The 27,505-nt window shown below is 34.7% G+C and overlaps 1 pseudogene; it reads right to left on the bottom strand.

Moving 5' to 3' along the window:
- Positions 1–1,576: 1,576 nt before the first annotated feature.
- Positions 1,577–3,255, bottom strand: LOC149191996 (UDP-rhamnose/UDP-galactose transporter 1 pseudogene; annotated as a pseudogene).
- Between the last annotated feature and the right edge of the window lie 24,250 nt (positions 3,256–27,505).

The raw sequence follows: 27,505 nt of genomic DNA, 5'->3' as shown, positions 1-27,505 counted from the left end.
GGGTTATGTGCCAAAGAAGACGACAGGTGTCTTTCCGACCTCGAAATCAGTGAAGAAATTAAGCAGAAAAGAGAGAAAAAATGCGTTGACTAAGACAAGGAAATAAAATGTCCCAAGACTGTAAGAGGTCACCATCTAGATGCTCTGCCACAGGTCGATTGTGATGATCTAGTCGTCCCTATAAATGTCAGAGACACAAAGAAGGCCTTGAATTTGCCTGTACCACAGGGTTCCAAGAGTTCCAGAGCAATGAAATTAGATGCTGAGGAAATGGATGTGAGCTCATACAAGCAGGATTGAGGCTCTGTGCCAGAGGATACTAAACCGATTCAAGTGGTAGGTAAACTACATTTTATTTTTATTGTTTAATTATAAGAATTAATTCAAGAAACTTGCCCATGAGTGACTTCCGTTGCTTTAGGTGAAAAGTCTGGATGGTAATTTTTCTACCAAAATCGCCTCGTGCTTTCCTGTTATGCCATTTAGGTGGTGCAAACAACAGTGCTAGTGAAGCCTGGTGGTTGGGTTAAACTATGCTGACCTCACTAGTGAACCAATGCCTTATTGGTGGCGTATGTAGAGATTTTCACTTTTGAAATAACTAATAGCTTGCCATATGTCATTCAATAGAACAGTTTAGTTTGGAGGTCGATATTCCCAAGTAAATTTTTGTTAAAAATAATGGGCAATGAATCGAAGATTAGATCTACCCCTGACCGATGGAAGTCTCTACCCTGTGCTACATACCCATTTGATGACAGGCAACACTGTTCAGATCAATGTCAGTAGAGGCGTGACTAGTATACCTCTTTTCCATTCAGTTCTTGTTCCTATTATCATTTCCATTCCTCTGTTGGGATTACACTTCTACAACACCACCAGTTTTTAAGTGCATGATATATGCAGGGAGATGGGTGGGTTCAAGTTGCTTATCCGTCAAAATTCTATAGTCACGATTCTAGTCTTGTTTTGTTTCTGGTTATGTTTACGTTTCATATTTCTAGTAAAGTAGGTTTTGTATCTCCAAACCTCAATTTCAATGTGGTAATGTACGCCGTCAGGGAGGTGATTTACGCTTATTATTCCCCAGAAACCTTGAGTCCTATTTCCTGTTCTATTCACCATGTAGTCATGTCTCTTGTTTTGCTTATGTTTTACCCTTTTTGGTAAAATACGCTTAGACTGTGGATTGATATTTTAATAATGCCATAACAAATTTCCTATGAATATAAGGCAAAGTAATGCACAGGACTTGAGTAGGTCATGAAATGTTCAAATAGAAAAATCGTCTTTGACGTTGGTGTAGCCCTAATCATTTTGGGTGAAAATGCAAATATTCTGAATTGATTTTTCTTAAAATTATGTTATCGAACTTTTTTTACCATTTTACATATATGGAAAAACCTCAGCCCTACCAAGTAAGTTCATGCAGGCTCTCCACTTTACAATATATTTTTGCTGGCTTGATCTAATAACATTTTTCTTACAATTATAAAACCTTAATCTTTGTTTTTTTACAAAAAGGCTATACCTTACTTCTAGTTTCTAAAAGCGCGGTATGCTGGACATACTGATGTCACATTAATTTAAAACAATACTAATGACATGAAATGGGTTAACCTACACACAGTTGCCATTTACTTGCTAAATATTCTGGGATGGCATGATAAAATATGCATCTCAATGCTACCTGTCTTGGAAAAAAAAATTACTAGACATGTACAATGTAGCAGCTACTCTCTTTTTGGGCATTATGAGCAGCATTTCCTTCAGAATACAGAAAAACAAATTTCATTGCAACTAAAAGATTGTATCTCTTGACTATATACAGACTCCAGAGGAAGGCCTTTGTTCCAATAGTCTGAGATAAATAAAATTTACCATCAACGAAGCTCGCTGCCACTCTTCAAGTAGCCGTTATAACTCTGTTTGAAAATCAAAGAAGACCATCAAGCTATCTCATAAACATCTATCATCATTGTTCTCCCATGCTCTCCCACGTGAACCATAGATGGAAAGAGTGACTTGTAACAGCTGGGGCATTCCTTATATCAGTCTCACCTATGCCATTGTCATAAAGACTAAACTATTGTTTTGTTGCCCCACCTAGTTCAATATATTTTGTACCATTGATCTCAAATCCACTCTTTAGTAGACTGACATCCTCCTCTGTAAAATCAGTTTCTTTCACAGGCATCATGGAAAAGCTTTTTGCAGTGGCTTGTTTTGCAACCTCCACTGCCCAACTATAGATTATCATGCCGATAACAGCAACAGACATCCCCATTATATTTTTGGCAGTCAATGCTGAATCAAAAAGCAGCCAACCCAATATAAGGACACAAACAGTTTTCATGTGGCCCAAAACCTGAAATGAAACTGCTGAGAATCGCCCAATGCAGAGATATTGGCTCAGGTTGCAGAACACGGCTAGAATGCATGAAAGGAGTATAAAAATAATTGCACCAGATGAAAATTTGTATTCTAATAAGTTGCGCCCATTTAGATAATAATCTGCAAAAGGGCCAAATGCTAAAAGAGATGCAGCCTGTATAGGAGCAGTCTTGCTTAGGAGTTCAAAAGAGCCAACATTGTACTTCTTTTGTAAGGAGCCAATTGAAATTTGTTGCAATGAGGTACATAACACAGCCACCGCAGCACACACAAACCCTTTGAGATTGACCTTCACATCTGTGACGGTGCAGACACCAACACCAATAACCACAACAACCACAGCTGCCTTGACCTCTCTGGTATATTTCTTGTTGTGAAGAACCCATTCCATCACACAAACCACAGGAATCATGCTCAACTTTGAAATCTGATAAAATCCGACTGAGTTTAACATGAGACTCAGGTTCATCCCCACAATAGATGTATTGGCAACAACAGAGAACCAGAGCAATTCCCACAAAGGCACTTCCTTGGCAGCAGAATACCCAGTAGCATTTGACACAAATCCCACCAATGCAGTCAGAGTGAAGTGGAAAGCAGTTAATGTTGTAGCGAATCTGAAGTCATACCCATATCTGGACATGACTTGCTTATTGGCCATGATAATCCCCACTGAGCTTATGACATTCATAGCCCATGCTCCTATGTCGGATACTGCTGCTTTCTTCTCTGAAGCCATCTTCAACAAAACCAACAGACCTCTAATTCCAAATGGCTGGCCTTCGAAATTAGAAGTGGGTAATGTATGGAGGGCTGAATATATAAATCTAAAAGAAATGGGGCACACCCTGATGGCTGATGGATCGAACTGCTGGACATACTGATGTAAAGCAAAGATGGGAATGTGCCTTTTTTTCAGTCTATTGTGTGGGTTTTTTTCAGCCGTTGCACAACCTTGCAATAGGTTACTCATTATCAAATTCTCCTTGTTGTCAACTTGTCGGTCTCAGAGATGAAGTCTCATTGTTTTTGTTGAATCTTGTGTCATGAGTGATCTCCTTACGGGTCTCAGAGTCTCCTAGCTTGGAGCTCTCACTTTTACTGTGGAATCTTCATTCTCATACCCTCTTACTCCCCCTACTTCCCTGTACATTTGTATATTCTATATTACTTTTTCTATAACTCTGTCTTTTGTTTCTAATTTCCATATTTTCCTGTTGTCTTACTTGAGTGAAATATTTGGAATTAGTTAACAATAGACTGTAGCCTAATAAATCTATGCCTTTTTATGGAAAGGACTCGCAGAAATAGATTATTAGTTAACAGTAGATTCTAGCCTAATAAATCTATGCATTTTTATGGAAAGGACTCGCAGAAATAGATTTATCTGTTTCAGGGTTCTGGTTTTGACATGCAAGTAAAATCATAATTTTATTTATTGTGTACATTTTTTTTACAGTTATTCTCAAATGTGATTATCACTAAAATCTGGGAAAAATCCCGAGTTAGAGGGACAATATGCATTCTTTTTGGCAAAAGGATGAAATTAAGGTTGCAATAAATGAAATTGAGATTATATAACATGATTGTTTCATTAGAGCAAGAGGCTCTGAGAATCTGGGTACTGTTTCTGGTAAGGATTTGATTTTTAATGTGAGTTAAGCCATAAGAGTTATCTAGTTAGATCGTTAGCATAGTCTGTAACCATGCTTGATTAATAGCTTGACTCTGTAACCATGCTTGATTAATAGCTTGATAAGTATTATTAGCTCATCATGGAAAAGGGTTAGTAACCTTACCAAAGGCTATCTAGGCTAAATAGTGTATTACTTATCTATGTCGTAATGCTTACCTATTTAGAACACTAGCACTACCTATGGTTAGTCTAGTAAATCCTGGTTATTAGTTAAATACGCAGTAATAATACCAGCTACATCTTACTTGCTAAGTTAATATCACTCTTATGGGTTAACTTTATCTAATCACACTAGTCTGGGCATTTACAGAGGCATAATTATCTAACAACAATTTGAATATGATAAGATATATGTCTTATGTAATTAAGAGTAATAATACCAGCTACATCTTACTTGCTAGTTTAGCATGGAGTTAATATCACTCTTATGGATTAACTTTATCTAATCACACTAGTCTGGGCATTTACAGAGGCATAATTATCTAACAACAATTTGAATATGATAAGATATATGTCTTATGTAATTACAGTCCTATCTTCAAGACGATTGATAGTCTTGTGCATGTGTAAGAGTCTATTTTTCAATTACACTTGTTGAGCTTAATCAAGCTTGTTACTTGCACTAAGCTTGAGTGGTTTACTCATGATACATAAAACTAAGTCTATTACACTTGTTGAGCTTAATCAAGCTTGTTACTTGCACTAAGCTTGAGTGGTTTACTCATGATACATAAAACTAAGTCTAGCTAGAATTATAGGCATGGCTTAGTCTATTACATCGCAGTAAGTGATATAAGGAAAAGTACAATGTAGTGAGTGATATAAGGCAAAGTATATGGTGCTACATTAAGGAACTGCATGTGAAGTTCTCATGTCACTCCTGCGTGTCATCTCAGAACTATATTATTATGCTGAGGGAAAAAACTCATATTTTGGAGGAGGTCTTAAATTGTTTTGATCTGGAAGCGAGATAGAAATGAATTTATGGTGGGGATTAATGGGAGGAAAAGGAAGATTGTATGAAATTCTAATGATTTTTAGCGAATGTATATCTTATTGCAGAGAGGCCTGCTTACCATGTGGAATACTAATTCGAAGGATTCCACCACGAAAAAAAGGCCAACTAGCCCTTTTACTCTCAATGCATTTTAAGCCCTAAAAACATTTTCCTGAAAGTATTTTTGTTAGGTACTTGTTACTGTGATTTGCTCATATCGCTGGATCCCATTTTACCGTAACCCTTTAAATTCTCGTGGTAATATGATTGCCTTTTTCTTCCATCCGAATTGTCTCAAGTGTAAGATTTAAAGAAAGGTTTCAATCTTAATAAATTATTGAGAATGCTGGCATCTAAATATAATGTAGTTCATTGTTTTTAATTAAACCGTGTGAAATCAACAGTAGAATTCCTATTGCCCAACAGGATTTTATGGCTTGATTGACAAAATATAATAAAATGGAATAAAATAGAGTACTTCCTCCAAAGTTTGTTACACACTGATGTTGGTTACAATTCTGATGTACAGATTGATGTATGTTGTTTGACTACATATTAATTGGGCATTAATTTTAACATGTGAATGCTTTTACAGATTGATTTTTAATTGTTTTTTTAATATTTAAAAATTATTTATGAATAGCTTTTCAACTTAAGGTCTTATTTTGGAGTTGTTAGTAAACTTCTGGGAAATAACAGAGTACTTCAACGCTGACATATATTTCAATATTTTTTACGGACAGGAATTATTATTTGAGATGGATTGATTGGATTCAATATTTTTGCGTATAGTAATTTTTTTGACATGGATTGATTGGAGTAAGGATGTAGGTTATTTTTTAAATCAGCTCGCCGACACAGTGTTCTTTAGCTCTGGCTCATCCTTAATGGAAGCCTACCTCTGTGAGAAAAATGAGTAAGTGACCGGTGAAAAGATGGACTCTGTGATGGAAGGAGAATGGCATCATATTAATTGAAGTTATTAATAATAGTAATTAAATAACAAAATATTAGTAATAGTATTGTTTTACCTTGCAAGGACATTTTTACCTTGCAAAATTGGAAAGTGTTCAAGGTTGTAAGTTAAGATATCTATCTAAGTGTGCTATATATAAACTGCACACTCTAGGTATAATTACGAGTCAAATATTATAGCCATTAGTAAATACGATGGTATGGTTAACTAATCTACACGTTGCTTAATATTTATCCCCAGACCATAAAAACAAATGTGTAATTTGTTTAACTTATGAGTGAAAATGATTTTGATAGAACAATAATAAGAAAGAGGCCAGGTACTTTTTTCACTCATTTGATAAAAAAAATATCACCACTCCTTATCTTTGTTTTAGCAGTGGATGTTGTATTAACTAACTGTTTGTGGTTCAATGTCTAAACAGTGGATATCAAGCTCCACAACATCTTACTTAGATTTTCGATAAACAAGATTTTAGTGGAAAGGCTGTGACTAGATTTCACTGAGCTGCAAGCTGGATACAGTTGGTCGAGGAACAATGAGCAGAGAAAACTGCCATAGATGCTGAAAAGACTGAGTCTAGATTTCCGTTGAGTATCAATAGTAGCTTCCATGCAGATGGCCAAAAATCCCAAAATATTGGCAAAGATGTGATTAAAATGAGCACAGAGAATTGCCACAGATGCTGGAAAGACTGTATTCCGCTTAGATCTGGGACATTTTTGCTCAGATTTGGGACACCTTGGTTCTTTGTAACTGTATCTATTTAACTACCATGCTATGAAATATTATATAAATCATGAAATTTAAAGTTCAAATTCACATGAATCACACCCACCAAAAAAATATACCTCACAACAAGTTACTTGCTTATATATAAGCTTCAACTTTCAACTTGCATGCAGATTGGGGAATCACTATTCTCCATTCTGCTTGTTTCCAGGAATGAGTCCCTCCTTGCTGTTTTCTGCTGGATCTAATCTTGCTCATAGATTTGTCAAGGTTAACTCATGATGGCTTCATAAATCTTGCCGATGAGGCTACTTCTACACAGGTTTAGGAATGCCAATTGACTCAAAGTGGCAATGGCTTTACCCCATGCTGTCCTTGAAGCTACATGCCCATATAACATCAGATCTATTATTTACACAGGTGCCAATGTAATTGTGGTGTCTAGTTGAATGAATCCACAAACACTATCCCAAAATTACAGATCTGTGGTTAAAGATGAGATCGATCTAGTTGGATCCAAGCCAAAAAGATGACAGAAAATCAAGATGGGTTCAACAAGTCAAAGGAGCTGGAATACTTCCTTTAAGGCCATTCAAAGTATGGACCCTCTCAAACTTCCAAGTTTTGCCCCTTAAAGGTGAGTAGAATTAGACAGTTCCTTTGAAATAAAACCCCACTGCGAACTAAAACTAAGGTCATGTATTCCCAGGAGCGCTTTAAGCTACACAAACTATGATGGAATTCTTTCAATGTCAATTTTTTTTATAAGATTTAGAGTGCGCAATAACTAGAGATTGTGAAGCAATGAGGAAATGATACCTTCCAATCCTAATTTAGAGAATATTGTGGCAACCAATTCTCTGGTGTGTTGCATACACCAAATACCATTCCAAGGACATGCATTCTCTGAGTTTTCAGAGGTAAATTTGGACATCAATCAAGTTGAATCAGAAATACCAAAGAGCCCCCACGTCTTTGATTTCTCACCCCACCCGCGTCTATGGATCATATGAACGGACTTGCTTTCTCCAGCGTGCGTTCATTCAAAACAAAAGCAGTTACAAGAAAATTTCCACCCATAAGATCATATATAAAATCTTCTTAATGATCTGAATATGGCTTCTCAGAGCGACTAATAGTTGCAGCAGTTACAGTGGCTGGAGCCATGGTGGATGCCCTGAAACTTCCTGAAACATTGTGTTCTTTATTTCTTGTGTCCATAAATAGATACATGTCTGATTATACCTTTCTAGTGGGTGGAAATATAAAAAAAGAACTGGTAAGACTGATTTACTGTAGAGGGCTGAACCGGATGGCGAGTAGACTGAACGGTGTCCATAAATAGCTACAGGTCTGATTAGACCTTTGTAGTGGGTGGAAATATGAATCCAGATCTGATAAGACTGATTTACTGTAGAGGGCTGAACTGGATGGCCACTAAACACATAAAGTCTGGTCAGGTCAAGTCTGAATGCACCAAAGAGAATTGAACTCACACCTCGAAATAATTTATGGAGTTCAACCAACTGAATTATCCATAGCACTGGGTGGTGCCTTTATTTTGCTAAATAGTTCTAGCGCACTACCTTTGCATGTTGTATATGTACTTGTATGTTTCTTTGGTAGATGTTTCTCCTCCATGAGAAAGACCACCCCAAGAATGCCTATCTTCCCTCTTAGACAGAGCAATATCTGCGTGATAGAGATGAGATCTGTAATTTTCCCTTTTGACATTGAGCTCCATCAGAAGAGCCAAATTTTCAGCATGTGGCCAACTGGAAGAGGAGGAAATGACAGATTGTTGGCAACCAATATCAGCAAGAGTGAACAGTTCATGCCCGTGAAGAAACTGGATGATTGGGGGAGGAAGAATGTGATTCCCAGCCAATCCAATGATTGCATCAAGGCCAATGCGAATTATGTTGCCACGTCTAACCATCCATATTATATATCCCTGTATCCAAGGCTTAGATTTCATCAAGCTATTCCAAATGAAAGACACATTATTCTTAACCGGAACCCCAACTAGGATCCAGTTTTCCAGGGTAGCATGATTGAGATATTTTTTAATGATGATTTTTTGCTAAATGCCAAGGCACTTGAAGGCCCTCCATAGATTTTTGATGAGAAGTACCAGATTGAAAGTGTGAGTGTGTTTGATGCCCCAACCTCCATCAATGGGCTTGCAAATTGAGTCTAGTTTAGATAGGTGAAGCATATTTTTGTAACCAGACCCAACCCATAAGGAATCTGCGATGGTGGAGTCAATAATTGACATTGGAAAATGAAACAAATGCATCCAGTAGACAATGATACCTTGTAGAACTACCTTTATTATGACCATCCTATTGTCTAAAGAGAGCCATCTGTTTTCCCATAACCACAGTTTATTTTCAAAATTTTGAATGAGCTAATGCAAAACCTCTTCTCATAGTTACTGGGCTTCAGCAAAAGGCCTGACTCTAATCCCAAATAGTTCTACAATTTTTTTAGTCTCCCCATCCTCCACATAGTGGAGAAATGACAGATTGTTGGCAGCCAATATCAGCAAGAGTGAACAGCTCATGCCCGTGAAGAAACTGGATGATTGGGGGAGCAAGAGTGAACAGCTCATGATCTAGGGTCCACTTGTTGTGCTTTCCCCTTTGTACATCTTTTTTTTTCCCAGCAGTTGCCTTTGGCATCTATTCTAAATGACAACAGATATGTGATGCTATTCTAAATGACAACAGACAAGTGATGTTTTTCATTGACAATGATATGCCTGATTGTTGTGCACTGTTCAATTTTGCGATTATCTTTAATGCCTGCACTTGTAAACTTTATTGAGATGACAACTAAATTGATTATATAGCTGTTTGTCTTAGTACCTGTATTTCTGAACTTTACTCCGCTGGTAACTGTAGTAATGCTAGAGCTGTTGCCTTCTTGCCTGTGCTTTTCAGCTTTGTTTGGACAATAACATTACTACATTAATAGCTAGTTTGTAAATTGAGTCTGTCTTAAAGGAATTCATAATAGATCAAATCATGGTGCTGGTGCTAAAAATGCTTTGTTTGAGCATTTCTCTAATTTGTCTTCACAGGATGAGTGAAATGCTGACTGGAGAGCACGTGCGGATATTAGCCTTGGTCTAAGACTGCAAATTCTACTTTGATTTTTCATTTACACTCTATCTAGTACTAGAGGCATGGTTGGTTGGGGTCATGTATTGAGCTTGGACCCCACACCAACACAAGAGGATATATTTTTATACTTGATGCCCTTCTTTTTCCTAGTCAATCCAATTCCGGGGTGATCCAGATTAATAAAAGTCTTTTTTTCCTGAAAGAAGGCCCTTTTGACTGTTCACAGCTCAAGACCCAACGATTCATCATTATTTAGGTTTTCCACATCTGTATCTATTGAGATAGGGGAAGTATCCATTTTTGTATTTTTATATAAGGGAGGAGATGAAGCCGAAGACCTCAGGTTTGGATATAGATTGGAATATTTGCCTTTAGAAATGTGTCAGTGTTGACCTGCCATATGAATGATAATATAATCTACATTATTCTCCATTATGCTATGTCTATGTGGCACCGATTGGGAGTCCATTCCAAGGATTATCTTTCCAAGAGCCATTTGACTAGTGTCCTTTATTCTGCAATTACGGATGGGAGCTTACTAGGCTTCAGCAAAAGGCCTGACTCTAATCCCAAATAGTTCTACAATTTTTTTAGTCTCTCCATCCAACTCACAGTGGAGAAATGACAAATTGTTGGCAGCCAATATCAGCAAGAGTGAACAGCTCATGCCCGTGAAGAAACTGGATGATTGGGGGAGCAAGAGTGAACAACTCATGCTCTATTGCAAGGATAATTTTAGGGGCGAATGTTCGCCCTTTGACGAAATTAAGGGGTTTTAAATTTTTAGTGGGCGAATATTTTGTATCATGGTACATTTTTACAAATCACCTCAAATAACCCACCTTATTTTAAGTGAGAGGGTAAAAAAGGTAAATTTAGCCCTTGAAATTAGGACTTACAACCTTCCATTCGCCCATTTTCAAGAATAGGTTTTATTTAAGTGAATCCATTCGCCCATTTTCAAGAATAGGTTTTATTTAAGTGAATCCTATGGGCCAAATACCATATTTATAAAAGAGGTATGGTAAATTAATAAAAATATAAATAAATGAGAGGTATGGTAAATAAATAAAACATTTTTTATATTTACTCCATAAGTCACCTTATAGGTGTAAACAAATAAAAATATAAGTAAAGTGGAGGTATGGTAAATAAATAAAATGTCTTTTTATACTTACTCAAAAGGTATGGTAAATAAATAAAAATATAAATAAACTAGACGTATCGTAAATAAATCAAACCTCTTTTTATATTTAGTCCATAACCCTCATTCTATTTATGAAGGCTCAAGAAAGAGGTTTTATTTAAGTGAATCCTATGGGCCAAATACCATATTTGTAAAAGAGGTATGGTAAATTAATAAAAATATAAATAAACTAGAGGTATGGTAAACAAATAAAACATTTTTTTTATATTTACTCCATAAGTCACCTTATATTTACGAACACTCAAAAAATTGGTTATATTTAGGTGAAACCTATGGCCAAAATACTATGGGACAAATACCATGGACTAGATTGTTATTAATACCATGCAAAAGACCATTATTAACCCTAATATTGGAATTAATAAAAATAAAAATGGCACATGGTATTGACCCATGGTATTCACCTGGAATGTAGCCTATTTAAATGGGGGAATTAAACCAGCATGTAGCCTATGCTAAGATTCACTAGGACTTTACAAAGTTTTATTATTTAGTGAAAGACTCGCCAAGATCTTACAAGATTTTATAATTGAGTAAAATATTCTAATAAAAATAAAAATGGCACATGGTATTGACCCATGGTATTCACCAAAATGGCACATGGTATTGACCCATGGTATTGGCCTGGAATGTAGCCTATTTAAATGGGGGAATTAAACCAGCATGTAGCCTATGCTAAGATTCACTAGGACTTTACAAAGTTTTATTATTTAGTGAAAGACTCGCCAAGATCTTACAAGATTTTATAATTGAGTAAAATATTCACCACTAGGACTTTACAAAGTTTTATTATTTAGTGAAAGACTCGCCAAGATCTTACAAGATTTTATAATTGAGTAAAATATTCGCCATGCCTGGTGAGAGACTCGCCAAAAAATTATATATACATATTATATTATTGATAAAATTGCCTTCCATTTTTCCTATATACCATGGAGATTCGCCCATTTATTATATTTATAAATTTAGGGGGGGTTCTTAAAATTTTCCCTGCTCTATTGCTTCATAGTATTCATTGGAGGTGCCTAGATCAATGGATGGATAACGAGTTGCTTCAATGGTTTCATAAAATCATGAATTGAGCTTGGACCCCACACCAACACAAGAGGATATATTTTTATACTTGATGCCCTTCTTTTTCCTAGTCAATCCAATTCAGAGGTGATCCAGATTAATAAAAGTCTTTTTTTCCTGAAAGAAGGCCCTTTTGATTGTTAGTAGCTCAAGACCCAACGATTCATTATTTAGGTTTTCCACATCTGTATCTATATTGAGATAGGGGAAGTATCCATTTCTGTATTTTTATATAAGGGAGGAGATGAAGTCGAAGACCTCAGGTCTGGATATAGATTGGAATATTTGCCTTTGGAAATGTGTCAGTGTTGACCTGCCATATGAATAATAATATAATCTACATTATTCTCCATTATGCTATGTCTATGTGGCACCGATTGGGAGTCCATTCCAAGGATTATCTTTCCAAGAGCCATTTGACTAGTGTCCTTTATTATGAAATTATGGATGGGAGCCTCCTTAAGCACAAACATATGCAGTTCATTTGAGGGTTCCCGAGGGGTTTGTTCCATATTATATAAAGTAGGAACTTGATTGAAACCAGGAGCCATTCCATTCCTTTTGATACGATCCCCACAAAATCTGAGTGAACGTTCCGGTATTAGATGTCTGGTATTATGGCACCCCAAACATCTAATTGGGATTACCTGGTAATCCACTTTTTGTGTGATTGAGTGAGGACTGTAGAAGATGACAAGAGTTACTAGCATACCTCCTTTGTAATCAAAGTCAATAAAAAACCAGGCAACCCGTTTGTCCAGTGCTCAAGATACTGGCCCATTGTAACAGATATCTCAACGAGTTAAAACTCAATCCATGGACCATTGAAGAGTTAGATCCAGCATTCAATATTGTAATGAGAATATATGAAATACACCAATATTATCTATGCATTCATAAGCAACACCTGATAAACACCTTTGGCAACTAGCCTTTAGTTTTTACTAGAGATGCATGAGAATATATGAAATACACCAACCTTATCTTATGCATTCATAAGCAACATCTGACAAACACATTTGGCATCTAGCCTTTAGTTTTTACTAGAGGTGCATGAAGCATTATATAAACAAAATGCAATCTTTTGGGAAGTCTATTCAAATGTGGAACATTACTATGGAAGCCAAGTCAAGCATTGATTTTAGACCTTGCATGCACATTTCATGGATTGTTGTAGTAGTGATATAAAAATGGACTAGGTCAGTTATATTATATATGTCAAAGATAGTTTAACTCGAAGTATGAAACTGCCATTTAAGCTATAAACCTGACTAAATGGTCCAAACCTGAAACTGTGACCCTTCCTTGCAAATTGCATGTGCTACCAATTAATCATAGTTAAATGGTTTTAGATTCAATACGAGAGTAATCTTATGGAGGAGCTATTGGGTTTGGAAAGTCACCATAGAACAAAGGCTAGTGGGTTAATCTCCTAAAACAAGGTGTTAACATAGTTTGTCGAGAGGTACATTTTGCATTAGGATAACCCCTAGGCTGCTATCTTTTATGAGGAAGCAAAAACATGGAAAATGTTTGGTTAGGTAGGAATACAATTTGTCAATTTGGTCTAGCTTGAATGATTAAAAGAGAACGTTGTTAGGCTCTCCACCATTTCATGGATTGATATACTGATGAGACAAAAGAGGCTCTCTCTTGAGACTTGACTAGGTGATTCATAACAGTGGTGGTGTTGGTGCCTTAACTTAGCTAGAAAATGCCAAAACTCTATTGATGCACAAAATTTATTACTGAATCTACCTTAGAGTATGCCATAGTCACTCAATATGACATGCATGGTTTTACCAAGAGGCCCTAAACTTTTGAACAATGTAACTTTACATTGGTATCCTGGTAGTAGTTGCATTGGTCTTATTAGCATTACACCACTTTTAATATGGGTCTTCACAACAGAGAATCACCATTGTTGATTTGTGTTAAAAAGAAACATAACATGCAATAGATTTCTTTTGGCATGCAATGTTGTTGTTGGTAGTTTTCTTGTATTTGTGCCACATGTAAAGCTAACATGCGTTAAATTTATTTCACCTTGCAATATTTTTATTGGAAATGTGCTTGTGTTTGGGCTAGAAACTATGCTAGATTTCTTTTTCTTTGCAATATTGTTGTTGTCAATTTGGTTGTTTATGATAAAAGGAAATCTAGCAAGTGTCAGATTTCCTTCACCTTGGCAATGTTATTGGAAATGTTGTGCTTGTGTTTGGGCTAGAAGTTGTGCTAGATTTCTTTTGCTATGCAATATTGTTGTTTTCAATTTGGTTGTTTATTATAGAAGGAAATCTAACACGTGTTAGATTTCCTTCACCTTGGTAATGTGCTTTTGTTTGTGTTAGAAGGAAATATAGCATGCACTAGATTTCTTCTGGCATGAAATGTTGTTTTTGGTAGTATGCTTGTATTTATGCTACATGTAAAGCTAGCATGCGTTAAATTTATTTTACCTTGCGATGTTGTTATTGGAAATGTGATTGTGTTTTTGATAGAAGTTGTTGGATTTTGTTTTCCCTACAATGTTATTGTTGGCAATGTGCTTTTGTTTGTGCTAGAAGTAAATCAAGCGTATGCTAGATATCTTTCACACTGCAATGTTGTTTTTGGCAATGTGATTGTGTTTGTGCTAGAATAAACTCTAGAATGTGTAGGATTTCTTTTACTTTGGAATGTTTTTGTGAGTAATATGCTTCTATTTACGTTAGAAGGAAATTTAGCATGTGGTGGATTTACCTTAGAATATTCTTATTGACAATGTGCTTGTTTGTCCTAGAAGGAAATCTAGCATGTGCTAGATTTATTTGACCATGTAATGTTGCTTCTAGCAATATGCTTATGTTTGTAGTAGAAGAAATGATATTATTGTTAGCTTTCATTTGAGGAAACAATGTTTCATTACATACAATATTACTACCATACTATTTTAATTTTTGCATCTATATTACTTTTTCGTAAGTTGTGTGTTTTTGTGAAAATATAAAGTCACACTTTACACGGTTCAACCTTTTAATTACAAGTTACAATTTAATTGTTGTTACAGAATTGATACAAGCTACCATGGAAAATATAATTTTGGCAAAAGGGGACTATGTTGATCTCCTTATTAATTATCAAGTCATTGGGCTAGAAAGGGTCGAATTTGCAGAGTCTGGAACTTATTATGTTGGAGAAAGGGTTAATGTTGGTTATGTTACAAGTTTGATAATTGATGTAACTCAACCAGATTTGATTGATGACGATGTTAATGAAGGGGACATACATCCATGGAAGATCATGGATTTGAGACACAACATAGGTAAATCAAAATATTGAAGCATGTGTTATATATTATTGATAGCATAATAAATGTTTTTTTTGGAGTAAATACTAACCTTACTTACATTCGTTTATAGGTGCACATGTTTCTTCCACATTTTCTATTGGAGCCAAGGTAGATCTTTTGCAACATGGAGTGAAGGTGGGCGAGGGCTCCATATTCAATACAGAGCTTGGGCATAAAGTGCATGGAAAGATGGTAAAGAAAGGATGCATAGTGGTTAAAATCGATAAGGTGTTAAAACATAATGCTCCTCTACCAAATCCAAAAGGATTTGAGCATACACTTGGGGGTGCATTAGAATCTTATAAAATTTGGCCAGAATCAGATTTAGAGCCCAACTGTCATGATCATGCCACAAATATTCCCCAAGATAGGGTTAGATTCGTATGTACAAAGGTTTCTCTTACACATGAATGCATGGGAACAAGCATGTGCATTGCCAATGGAATGCTAGTTAATGTTCGCAAGGATGACATTGTTGAGGGTGAAACACTAGGTGAAATGGATTTTGGTGTTTTTCTAGAAGAGATAGATGGAAATTGTGAGATATGTAGAATTGGGGATAATTCTATACACTGTTTGGTTAGATGGCCAATAAGTAAGTTGGTGGATAACAAAGGTGTGATATTAAGGGTCAAGGAAAAGTTCAAGGAGCCACCCAAGGAAATGGTGATATGGGATGTTATAGAGGACACAAATCCCTTAAACAATTGGGATGGGTAATTTTGTAATGAAAAAGATAGAAACTCAATTGATATGCATGTAACAAGGCCATATAAGAGGGTTAAACGAGTTATGGCTACAAAAAAATGCAAAATGTCAAACAAAAATAGATGAAGAGAAAGAAATTCGAGTTTTGGCAACAGATGTATGTTGTAGAAAAGATTGTCTTCAACATGTGGATAGGGCCATTGCAGGTGCTAGAAGGGATATGAGACAAATAAATAAAAATGGTATTAGAGAATTTGTCTTGAATTCACTCATGTCAAACACAGTCATGTCAAAGGGCCATGGCCATGGCCATGGCATACCACCTATTGCTAGAAATGTAAAGGACATGAGATTTAATGGGAATATTATTTGTAAGAAAGCATGGTATAAGATACATAAAATTCCTCAAAGCACATTCTATAACTACCAACATTATTTCCAACATGGACAGATCAAAGCTATTCATGGTAACACGAACACATCCAAAGCAAGAGCTCACACAGTGGCAACCATAGAAATATTGCACAAAATTGTAATCGATAATTCAGATTTTTCACCAAACCAAACATGTCAAGTTGAAGAAGATGGAACATCTGCTCCTTTAAGATTGCTTCCTTCGACTTACACACAAAATTCTTTGTTAAAAGAGATCAATGAGGCTCTTCAAAAGCTCAATTACCCATCAATATCACAGTCAACAATGAGCAAGATCTGGAACACTGAGTTTCGAGATGTGGCATTTTCAAAGAACACCAACTTCAGTAAATGCAGTGAATGTATTGTGTTGAAAGCACAAATGAAGTCAACAACTACAAAAGAGTTGGAAGAAAAGGCACGAGGTAGGTTGAAGAAACATAACAAGATTGTTATGTGTGGAAGATATTGCTATTATGTCCATAGAATTATGTCATAGCGGTTTCCAAAGGAGTATTTGAGCATTATCCATGATAAAATGGGAAAAACAAAGACTTCAATCCCAAGGCTACGTGTCAAATCAAAATCTATTGTAGGAACAAATTTAGGTTTGTCATTGACAATTATGCTTACACATGGGCATAAGGCAGGGGGTTTTGGTCATTTCTCCTTTCCATTTCTCCATATGGGATCACAATTTACTATTACATCCCCTACAAAGTGCTTAAGGGACCCTGAAGACCCACAAATGGATATGTATGGTGATCTACTTTATGAAAGTGGAATTTCAAGAAACCCACTTATAAATGCATTACTTGACACCTCTATTTACTCAAAATTTCAAGGGTACAAGGATGATTTTATATCTCATTGAAGTTCAAAAAGTCAAAATGTTGATTTTAAACCTCTTCCTCCACATTTGTTGTTACAGTTGGACAATGTAGCAAGTGATAATAAGAATTGCTATCTTTTCATGTTTCTATCACTTTTAATTGCAGTTGGTGTCTTCATCACTATTGAGGTTGGGTTCTTGCCTGTGGGGCACACCCATGAAGACATAGATGGAACCTACAAAAGAATGTCTTCCAACCTAAAAAGTAAAGATATTTATTCTTTACTTGAAATGATGGATACATATTGCACAATTGAAGAAAATCGAGTGTTTCCACCTACACTTATTGACAAGGTCTATGACTTCAAAAGTTTCCTTAATGGATACATCAAGGAGGGAAAAAATGCACTAGTTGGACATCTTAATGTCCAATACTTCCAATTTCTTGTGCTCAATGATGTTCTAGTACTAAAGTACAAAGAATCAATTAGAGATATTGAGTGGTCAGAACCAGGTGAGTTATGGAATATAGATGATGAAGGTCGACCTATAATTCCCATAGGGAAGCCATCTTTCTTAGCTTCCAAATAGAATGATGTCTATTTAAAAGAACTAAAGGAAGGGATAACATCATACATAAAAATGTGGAAAGACACTATTGGGAATGAGGATTCACCAATTGTTATAGAGAAATGGAAAAATAAAGTAGTGTATTGGGAAAAAGTTCTTGATACATTAGATGGAATCTGTAATGATCATAGAATAATAGATGGAAGTGATTCATCTTCCGAGGATTTCTGGCCTAGGACAAGGCACATTGTTGATGTTGATCGTAATGCACTCCAAGTAATCTCAAGTATTATGGATGGAGATTTTGATAATGTGATAGATGAACCAATATATGTTGGACCCAAATGCAACAAGCCAAAACCAAATTTCAATCCGATGATTGATGTTGAGAAAGGAAAGATGTTGCTAGTTAGATCAGGAAATGAGGATGCAGGAGAGATGATTTGGATGGCAAAATCCATCTCAGATATCCTTAGGGATAATGAAAGTGAGAATCTTCATGTAAAGGTTGACTGGTGGAAGCCTATGTCAGGGAAATACAATGGAAAATTTTTAGAGCAATATTGGGTACCAAATCCCGATGACACAAAACTTGGCTCTATTCCAACTAATACCATAGTGTGGGCATGGATGCCAAAGAAAGAACATTGCAAGAAGACCAAGATAAATAAATATGGAGTAGAAGCCATTCTTGATCTACTTGAGCGAATATCTTAAGAGTAGGTTTATATGATTCATGAATGTAATTTTTTTTGAAGGATCTACTAATATACATTTAGACACACTTTTCCATATTTGTTGTATATCAAATATTCTCTTCATATTCTTTTTGGAGGAGTTTTATATTATTTAATATTTCAATTAATCATGTGTTATACAAATTACATGACAATGCCATAAAATATTTAAGTTTTCAAAGCTTTATTTGACCAACATGACTTCTCACCATATCAAATATGCATAATCGAATTCAATAATGCACTTAAAAACATCTTCTAAACTTGGTCTATTAAAAAAACAATGGAGTACTTAATTAGTATTCTATTTAATATAAACCATTTAAACACTTAATGAATAAATGCTAGACACTTGATATAATGTTTGAGGTGAGTTTTCCTTAATTTTCCTTATTGTAATTGATATAAATCAAATTCATTATTTTGTTGCACTCTAATTTATAAAAAAAATATTTTGATCATTGAACAACACAACTAGAATTATAAAATATTTCCTCTTATAGATTTTGAAGTGGTGCCAACATTGTACTAGTATAATTAATTTGTACTCAAAGTAGGAAAAGTAGTTAGTGTCAATTTAAAATTGTCAATAATAGTAAGAAAAACAATATTAGTATATTGTTAAATAACTTTATAGGTAAGTTTTTTCGCAAAATCTATTATTAACGAGTCAAATTTAATACGTAAATATAAATGTTAATGATAATAGAAATAATGTAAGGAATGTTTTAGATGAATGTTAATATGTTCTTTTCAATATAATATCCTTCCACACTATAGGTTTAAAAACTAAACATTTGTAATAAATATCTTAGTCAATTTTCTCTCTTTCTTGTTGTATTTGAAAATAATCAAATTGTACTACTTTGTTACTATTCTAATTCATGATTTATTTTGATCATTAAAATGATTAGTAATTGAGACGAGAGGCTAATTTTACAACCCAATATGGGGGAAAAATAAAAATTATGTTCTAAATAGAAAAATAAAAAAAATGAATATTTTGTAAAGTAATTAGAAGTATATAAAATGTGTGAATTAGATGTTTAAATCTTATACTTTTCAAAAATATTTCAGCTAGAAATTTGATAATGATGATTATCATCCACTACGACCAAATATGGCATATAAGAAGGTAAAAAGATATTACTAAAGTTATTTTGAATTTTATTGTTATGTTCAAAATGCATTAAAATAAGTGTTTCAAGATCATCATAATTTTGTTTAGATAAACAATTAAGAATGTTGGTAGCATCACAAATATTTTGAAATTTAATTCCAATATGAGTATAAACTGGATGATCTATGAGAATTTTTTAATCTTCAACCATATTACTAATGTTGCAAAGGTGATAGACTTTTAAATTGTGCTAACACTCTTTAATAGTAATAATCATAACTTAACGCATACGTGATATGTACTATATCGGATTATAATTAAATGGGTTAACAATAGTAACATACACCATTATTTTCATAAAATAACCTTAACAAACTTATCTTTTAATATAAACCATAAAAAATATTAAAATAGATAATGTAAGGAATCCAAATTAAGATGTGAAAGATTTTCTTTTGCAAGTTTATATAAATTTGTTTTATACATTTTATCATGATAATTTTACACAAAAAATGGTGAATATCTACATTAAAATTAGTGAACTAAGTGACTTTCTAATTCCGCATTTTGAAAAAACTTAATCTAGTTAAAGTTCTAAATAATGGCATATATTGGACACATCACTAAGATCATTTGTCATTAAATAACTTTATACTTAATATGTATCTTGCATATTAATATATTATTCATTAAGCAAGCCTCAATCAACTTTTTTATTAACATAAAAGTATAAATAATAAGTAAAAATAAATTATGCTACTACTCACATTCAACATTTAATTTGATACTATCTTTTTTTTTCCTCAACTCTAAAATGGTGCAAACTTCCTACAATAGTATGTAATTATGATGGTGATAATGATGATTATCATCCACTAAGACCAAAAACGGTATATAAGAAGGTAAAAAGATATTACTAAAAGTTATTTCGAATTTTATTGTTAATATGCCCAAAAAGTATTAAAAGAAGTGTTTCAAGATCATCATAATTTTGGTTAGTTAAACAATCAAGAAGGTTGGTATTGTCACAAATATTTTGAAATTTAATTCCAATATGAGTATAAACTGGATGATCTATGAGAGTTTTTTAATTTTCAACCATATTACTAGTGTTGCAAAGGCAATAGACTTTGAAATTGTGCCAACACTTTCTTAGTAATAATTGTAGCTTAACACATACATGATATTTACTATATCTGATTATAATTAAATGGGTTAATTATAGTAACATACACATCATTATTTTTATAAAATAACCTTAAAAAACTTATCTTTTAATATAAACCATAAAAACTATTAAAATAGATAATGTAAGGAATCCAAGATTAAGATGTGAAATATTTGCTTTAGCAAGTTTATATAATTTTTCTTATAAAGTTTATCATGATAATTTTTACACAAAAATGGTGAATATCTACATTAAAATTAGTGAACTAAGTGACTTTCTAATTCCTCATTTTGAAAAAACTTAATCTAGTTAAAGTTTTAAATTCTAGATCCACTGAATACTTCCAAATTTAATGAAATATGTGTTCTGTCCCCTTGTCTTTTAAAACAATCTCTTATCTAAAATCTTTTCTGGCTGCAATGCCTTTGTTGTAGGTAATTGTTTTACCCAATCAACCTCTTGTTCTTATTTATCTTCTACTGTATCATCTGCATTTCTATTTTCATACCTGTACAAATCAACAACATTGAAAATTGGAGATATTGCAATGTCAGGGGGTAATTCAATTTCATATGCATTTGCAGAAAATTTTCTCAAGACTCTGCATGGTCCAATTTTCTTAAATTTAACTTGTTATACTCCCTTTTTGGAAAACTTTCCTTCCTTAGGTGTGATAAAACCAAATCTCCAACCTCAAAATTAACTTCTCTCTTCTTCAAATCTGATCTGCTCTTGTACTTTATGTTGCTATCCTGTAACTGCTGTTTTACCTATTCATGTATTGCTTGAATCTCTAAAGCAAAATCTTCTCCTTTATCACTTCTCATTTCAGCTTTTCCCAAGTCTCTTAATTCAAACACTCCTCTTGGGTGCATTCCATAAACTATATGGAATGGAATCTCCCTTGTACTCTATTAGGAGAATCATTATAAGCATATTCAGCCTGTGCCAAAATTTGATCCCATTGTTTTGGATGTTCACCTGCAAGACTTCTCAGAAGATTACCCAATCTTTTGTTTACAAATTCAGTCTATCCATCAGTCTGAGGATGATAAACTGAACTGAAACTCAGTTTAGTACCAAGTTTCTTCACAAAGGTCCTCCAGAAATGACGAACAATTCTGGTGTCTCTATTTGAAACAATGCTCTTAGGTAACCCATGCAACCTTACAATATCCTTAAAAAACATATTAGCAACGTGAGTAGCATCACTAGTTTTATAACATGGAATAAAATGTGCCATTTTAGAAAATCTGTCAACCACAACATAAATTGAATCATTTCCTCTTTGAGTTTTTGGTAAACCCAAAACAAAATCCATACTTACCATATCCCAAGGTCTATCTAGAATAGGTAATGGAACATACAAACCTGTGTTTTGGCTCCTTCCCTTTGCATACTGACAGACTTTACAATTTTTTACATACTTCTGCACTTTAGATCTCATCTTCAGCCATAAATAAAATTGATTCAACTGTTCATAAGTCTTGTTTTCTCCAAAATGTCCTCCAAGTCCACCACTATGTTTCTCCTTGATTAATTTTTCTCTCATACAAAAAATTGGTATGCACAACTGATTTCTTTTAAAAAACAATCCTTCTTTCAAGAAAAAATCCAACCACTTACTTCTGTCTAACAAAACAAGATTTTTACAGGCTTCAAATGCCTCTTTAAAATCTAAAACTTTCTCATATAATTCTTTAAGAAAATCAAAACCCAACACTTGAATTTGACTTTCCTGAACTAGAATACTTTTTCTACTTAAGGCATCTGCTACCTTGTTTGATTGGCCATTTATATGTTTTAATACAAAATTAAAACTTTGAAGATATTCTACCCATTTTGCATGTTTCTAACTAAGCTTTGGCTGTTGCATAATGTACTGCAATGCATGATTGTCTGAATAAAGTATAAACTCCTTAGACATCAAGTAATGTCTCCACTTTTTTAATGACTGCACAATTGCATAAAATTTCTTATCATAAGAAGAATATTTCTTCTTCGATTCATTCAGTTTTTCACTAAAATAAGCTACAGGTCTGTCCTCCTGACTTAAAACAATGCCAATAGCTTCTCCACTAGCATCACATTTCACTTGAAAAGGTTTATTAAAATTAGGCAAAATTAAAATAGGTTTTTTCAGTGATCTTTCTTTTCAACAGCTGGAAGTTCTTTTCAGCTTCAACGGTCCATTTAAATGGTTTTTTATCCTTCTTTATAGTGTCAATAATAGAAGCATTGATCTTACTAAAATTCCTTATGAATTTTCTATAAAAACTAGAAAGACCATGAAAACTTCCTACCTCAAAAACAGTTTTCGGTGAAGGCCACTCTATGATTGCCTTTATCTTCTCTGGATACATCTTTAATCCATCAACAGAAACAGCAAAGCCAAAATATACCAACTCTTCCTTCATGAATGAACATTTCTTTAAATTTAGAAGTAACTTTTCTTGTTGCAACTTCTGTAAGACATAATTCAGATGTCTCATGTGTTCCTCTTTAGATCTTTTGTAAACTGCTATATCATCTAGATACACTAGTACAAATTTACCAATAAATTCTTTCAACACTTCATTCATAAGCCTCATAAATGTACTAGGAGCATTTGATAACCCAAAAGGCATTACCATCCATTCATACAGTCCTTCATTTGTTTTAAAAGCAGTTTTCCATTCATTACCTTCTCTAATCCTTATTTGATGATACCCACTTTTTAAATCTATCTTTGTAAATTATCTTTCTCCACTTAAAAAATCCATCAAATCTTCAATTCTAGGTAGAGGAAATATGTACCTGATTGTTATTTTGTTGATTTCTCTTGAATCAATGCACATTCTCCAGCCTCCATCTTTCTTTGGACTCAACACTGTTGGCACTGCATAAGGACTCAAACTCTCTCTAACCAGTCCTTTATCTAACAATTCCTAAACCCGTTTTATGATTTCTTCATTTTCTATGGGATTCATCCTGTAAGCTGCTTTATTTGGCAGATTTTCCCCTGGAATCAAATCTATATGATGACTGATTTTTCTAATGGGTGGTAACTCATTAGGCAAATCATCTACAATGATATCACAATAATTTTCCAGCATCTCTTGAATTTCAATTGGAAAATTAGAAATTTTAGTGGAAGTAATTATTACCTTGGGTTTGCAAATCAATGCAAAATTTACCTCATTCTCTTCAATCTGCTGCAAGTATTCTTTTCCACTCAGCAATAGAGTCTTTGGATCAGATTTCCTTGATGCATCCTCTTCTTCCATAGGCAACAATGTATGATTAACACCATCTTTACTAAATTTGTATGTGTTCTTTTTCCCATCATGCATAGCTCCTTTGTCATACTGCCAAGGTCTTCCCAGCAATATGTGACACACATCCATAGGAATCACATGACACAGAATTTTGTCTTTTTATTTGCCCAACCGCAACTCCACTTCACACTGTTCCTTCACTAACAACTGATGTCCTTTTTGAAGCCATGACACGTTGTAAGGTGTTGGATGTTTCTTTGTCTTTAATTTCAACTTTTCCACCACTTCTGTAGAGACCAAATTATTGGTGCTGCTACTATCAATTACCATTTGACAACATTTTCCTTGAACCTTGCATCCAGTCTTGAACAAAGTCTTTCTCTGTGCTGGTTCAACAACTTCCTTTGTTGGCTTTAACAAAACTTTGTTAACTACCAAAGATTCCCCTTTCTCTGGTACATTTTCCTCTTCTGGCACATTTGCTACTTCCTCTTTAGTCTGAGAAAAAATTACATTTCTCTAATTTGTCTCTACATTTTTTGGGCACTCATAGGCTCTGTGTCCCAGCTTGTTACCTCTGTAACATCTGATTTCTCTTCCTCTGCCTCTGCCTCCTCTTCCTCTAAAAAAACTCCTTTTGCCACTTGCATCACCTTCTGTGGGTGTATGATGATTCGAGCTATTGCTAGCTCCATCTCTAGGTGTTGTAGATCTTCCTCTACCACCTTGACTTCCTCTTCTTTGGAAAGTACCTCTACTTCTAGAAGATTTCTTCCTCATGAGTTTTTCTTCAGCCTTCAATACCATCTGATAAGCCTCTTCTACTGTTTTAGGAGACATCACACTTATCTCATCTTGGATCTCCATTTTGAGACCATTTATATATCTTGCAACCTTCTCGTCTGTATCTTGAATTTGTCCAGCTCTTATGCTCACTTTGTAAAATTCCTCTGTGTATTCTTTCATTGTCAAAGACCTCTGTCTAAGATTCAGCATTTGTCTAAATAATGACTGTGGATAATCACTTGGCAAAAACCTACCTCTCAACTTTGCCACCATCCTGTTCCACTTTTTAATTGGCTGCTTATCAAGTCTCCTTCTTTTAGCTTGCACTCCATCCCACCAAAGTGCTGCATGTCCTTTCAATTTTGTGACAACAAATTTCTCTCTCTTTCCTTCTTTCATTTCTTCATAATCAAGGAATTTATCCATGTCATTAATCTAGTCTATCAACTCCCCAGGGTTTAAACCTCCTGTATAAATTGAACCCTCAAGCCTGGGTTTAGATGTGGATCCCAACACTGATTTAAAGAATCTCATTTTAGGAGTAACTTCTGCAGGTTTCTCTTCTTCTGCAGCTTCAACTTCAGGCTCACTGACATCTCCAACACCTGCATCTCCTTGATTTCCCATTTCCACTGCTTCTAATCTAGCTTGCATCTGTTGCATAGCTTCCAACACTTCAGCATTTGCAACTGGTCTTCCTCTTCTTTGACCACCACCACGTCTTCCTCCAACTCTGAAATCCATGTTGGATTTCTTTTTCTGATCTTTGAGATCTTGTTTAGTGTCAATAAGCTGCTCTGATACCACTAATGGTGGGCTGGTTGCAGGTGTTAATGATAATCGTTCAAAACTAGAAACGATTTCTTCAAGTTTAGGTGGAACTTCTTCTCGGGTTTTCTTTGGAGTATCAGTCATCAACCTCCAAATTTAGCTATTCTGCTAAAATAGTAGAACTGTTTAATTTACCCGATATATGGCAAAACTTTAATTTTTTCCACAGAACCAAAAGGAATTAAAACCCCAGTTCATAACCTTATCGTGTCCGCCACTCCAAAAACCTTTAGCGCATTAAATATCTACCGTCGATCTCATTCCTCAATCTGACGGTTGTCGTGTCACCTGCTCTCCAAGTAGCTTGGTCGATCACCACCGTCGATCAATCCCGCTTGATCCATTGGCTATCACGTAATCTCGTGTGGACTCTTGCACAACTGATATCAGGTTGAGGGTGCACGAGAAAAGTAGTTTTCTCGTGTTACGTGTCACTCGCTAAGGGTAATTGCATGAAATTGAAAAATACCACTTACCACTTTGAGACCACGTGAGATATTGCTTATGCCTACGAAGACCGATCTTCTATTTTGATTAACGTTTTCGCTTGTTGGCACGCGATGACCATTAGATCTGTTGGATCTGTCCGATCAGATGATTCATATCTTTTCCTAGGTTTCTCGCAAATTTATCAGGTTTCCTCGCCAGACTTAGCACCTCCGCCAAGTTTAGTCTGTCTCTAAATTATTTAAATACACAATGAGTGAAGATTTAGATGCGACAACACAAGATTATACAAAACTCAACAAAACTCAGAAATATTTCGAAGGAAATTAAAACCTCCGGGATTTGACCATTCATGCACAATATTCACAGAGATACAGAGAAATTCCAAATTTTACATTCCAATCCTTCTCAGCCAAAATCTAGCCAAAATCCATCAAAATCCCCTTCTACTAATTCAAAACTTACATAAATACCTGTTCATACAAAAATCAGATCCTAAATCAATGGATCGAATATGCCTAATCCTAGATAATATCTAATCTACATGGTATTCTCCTCAAGAATCCCAACTAAGCCAAAATACTTGAATTAATTACAAGATAATTCAAATCCCTGAATTCTAGCTCAAATCCTATCTACAAAGTGTTGGCATTATGATACATATGTTGTACTTGATGGCAACCCTTATGATACATATGTTGTACTTGATGGCAACCCACTCATCTCAGATAATAAATTATAGTGTAGAGAAAAGTTCACGCACTTATATGCAGAGAAAAGTTTATTTCATGTAGAGAAAAGTTCACGCACTTTTATGCAGAGAAAAGTTTATTTCATGTAGAGAAAAAGTTCACGCACTTTCATGCAAGGAAAAGCGCGTATATGTTGGAGAACTTACCTTTGGTCCATGGTAGTTAGTCCTTGGTATTTGAACCTATGAAGAAAAGCACGTATATGTTGGAGAACTTACCTTTGGTCCATGGTAGTTAGTCCTTGGTATTTGAACCTATGAGGAAAAGCGCGTATATGTTGGAGAACTTACCTTTGGTCCATGGTAGTTAGTCCTTGGTATTTGAACCTATGAGGAAAAGCGCGTATAT

Source organism: Pinus tabuliformis, chromosome 2_2 (assembly GCF_031772625.1).
Source record: "Pinus tabuliformis cultivar Carrire ecotype Pingquan chromosome 2_2, CPIR1, whole genome shotgun sequence".
In the NCBI taxonomy this organism is placed as follows: domain Eukaryota; kingdom Viridiplantae; phylum Streptophyta; class Pinopsida; order Pinales; family Pinaceae; genus Pinus; species Pinus tabuliformis.
The sequence above is the reverse complement of the archived record's forward strand: the minus strand, read 5'-3'. Positions and strand labels throughout refer to the sequence as shown.